Source organism: Pinus tabuliformis, chromosome 7 (genome assembly GCF_031772625.1).
Source record: "Pinus tabuliformis cultivar Carrire ecotype Pingquan chromosome 7, CPIR1, whole genome shotgun sequence".
NCBI lineage: Eukaryota > Viridiplantae > Streptophyta > Pinopsida > Pinales > Pinaceae > Pinus > Pinus tabuliformis.
In genome coordinates this window covers 484,667,261-484,670,355 of record NC_142293.1, presented here as the reverse complement: position 1 = coordinate 484,670,355, position 3,095 = coordinate 484,667,261, and positions in this window count along the sequence as shown.

Below are 3,095 nucleotides of genomic sequence, written 5' to 3'. Positions count from 1 at the left end.
TTTATAAGGTGGAAAAGAAGAAGAATTCCTCTCAACCATCTTCAATTCTGAATTATCTTGGAAAATTTTGACAAATTCCTCTTTTCTCAATGGCTTCTGATAAAGTCTAAGTCGATGTCCATTAATTAAAAGAGGAATTTTCTCTTCATCAATAGCCCTAATTCTGACTCCACCATTGTCAAAGACTTTTTCAACTTCTTAAGGTCCAAGCCAGTGAGTTTGGAATTTTCCTTGGAAGTTCTTGAACTTTGAATCAAAAAGTAATGCCCAATCTCCTGGATGAACTTTTCTTTCTTTGATATATTTTTCATGCCATCTGGATCTCTGTTGTTGAACTAGGCTAGTCTTCTGGAAGGCATCATGTCTTATTTCATCCAACTCATCGAGTTGTCCCATTCTTTTCTTTTGTGCTTATGATAAGTCAAGATTCCACTGTATTGTTGTTTTATAGGTCTAAATCTATAATTCTATTGGAAGTAAGAGTTGTTTCCCATAAACAAGTTCATAGGGAGTATGTCTTGTAGTGCTTTTCCATGTAATTCTATAAGCCCACAAAGTTTCTAGAATCTTTTCTGCCCAATCTTTCTAATGTAAGTGTATAGTATTAGTAAGAATTACTTCAATCTCCTTGTTTGTAGACTTAACTTGTTCATTGGCTTGTGGATGGTATGGAGTAGATTTCTGATGCTTGATTTTGTACTATTCCACGAGCTTTTGCACTAGTCTAGATGTAAACTATGTTCCTTGATCTGTTACAATTTCTATTGGGACACCAAAATGAGTGAAAATATCCTCAAAAATAAATAAAACTACAACATTTTTGGTAGAAAAAGGAAGTGCTTTAGCTTCTACCCATTTAGGGACATAATCAATACATACTAGACTATACCTTTTTTGTTTTGAAGGTGGATTGATTGGAACAACAAAATCTAGCGCTCATTTCTCAAAAGGTTCAATGAGTACTTGAGGTTGTAGTGGCATTTCATTTGAAAGAGTAGGTTTCCCCATCCTTTGACAATTGTCACATCTCATAACATATTCCTTGGTATCCTTGAAAATGGAAGGCCAATAATATCCTAAGAGAAAGATCTTATAAGTGGTTCTTCTGTCAGAGAAATTTCCTCCACATGGTTCAACATGGCATGCTTTAAGTATTTATGGTATCTCGTCTTCTTGAACAAATATTCTGATGATGAGATTTGGTCCTATTTTGTAGAATTCTTCGTTTATCCATGAGTAAGATGTGATGTTTTGAATTATCCTCTCCTTTTCTCTTGGAGACAAATGAAATGGTAATTTCCCTGTAGCTAAATAACTAGAAATATATGCATACCAAGGTGATTTAGTATATACTGCAAAATGATATTCATCAGGGAATTTATCATCCACATGTTTATCATTGTTATCATTTTGAATTCTAGATAAAAATTCAGGAATTGTATTTTGCTTTCTGGGTCGATCTAGAGTGCTGATGTTGAATTCTTGCAACAATAAGAGCCATCTCATTATTCTGCCATTAGTGATTGGTTTATTGATTAGATATCTAATGGAAGAATGGTTTGTGTGAATGAAAGTTTCATATCCAGCTATATAATGTCTGAATTTATTAATGGCATGAACGACAGCTAAAAACTCCTTCTTAGTTACAATATAATCTAGCTATGATGGAGTTAAATTTGTACTTCTATAATAGATTACATAAGGAGTAAGGTCTTTTTGGGCTTCAAAGATTTTCTTTTTCAAAGTTTCAAAAGCATTTTGACAATCAAAATCCCAACTAAATTCACAGTATTTTGTAATTAGTTTGAAGAGTGGAGATGCAATTTTTGTGATGTTTACAATAAATATTCTATAATATCCTGTAAAACCAAGAAAACTCCTAACATATCATTGACAATTTGGTACTGATAATTTAGAAATGATCTCTATGTTAGATGAGTCTACCTTAATTCAATCTCCTCAAATATGTTGACCTAAAAAATATCTTCATTAAAATCATAAAACATTTATCATGACTTAACGAAAGATTTATTTCTTTACATCTTATTATAACTTTTTCTAAATTTTCAAGTGCCTCTTCAAAACAATCTCCGTAAATTGTGAAATCATCCATATATACTTCCACACAATCATGAATAAGATGAGAGAAAATTCTAAGGACTGCTCTTTGGAATGTTGCTGGAGCATTACATAATCCAAAAGGAAGTACTCGGTAAGCATAAGTTCCCCATGGACATGTAAATGTGGTTTTATCTTGATCCTTAGGTGCTACCTAAATTTTATTGTATCCACTAAAATTTTCAAAAAATGAAAAATAATTTTTCCCCGCTAATGTGTCTAAAACTTGATCTATGAAAGGAAGTGGAAAGTGGTCTTTTAATATTGCCTTATTCAATTCCCTGTAATTGATACATACTCTCCATTTCCAATTTTTCTTAGGAACGATTACTATGGGTGAAACCCACTGACTATCTGATATTGCATAGATGAAGTTTACAATCAACAGTTTTTGTAATTCCTCATTTACAATTTCTTTCAGATTTGGATTCATTCTTCTTTGTGGTTGTCTAACTGGTTTCACACTCTGTTCAATGTAGATATGGTGAATGCAAGTTAAAGGATTAATTCTTTTCATATCAGTGTATTCCCATGCATATGTAGAAGTGTGTTTTTGTAAAATTTCTACAAGTTGATTTTTTTGTAATTCTTCTAGGTTTTCATTAATGTTCAAAGTTTTCCCTAGAAAAAAGTTCTATTGAAGAATTTCCAAATTTTTCCACAGAGTGTAAAGACATTTGTCTAGATGATAGATATTCGATTCGACTACAGTGATAATATAAGGAGGTTTCATTATTTTCCATTAGATTTAAAATTTGGTCCTCCTCACTTACTTGTTGAGTAGTGAAAACAGGTTGTACATCATCATCATCTATCCATTCCTCACTCTCTATTTCCATTGTTGCTTTCGCAGGTGGATAGAATGTAAATTTATTTGTAGAACTTCCATCTGAGCTAAACATGTCACCTAATCTACAACCGATGAAAGCATCAGTTGTAGCTAAACAAGGTCTTCCTAGGATTAATGAATGTCTTCC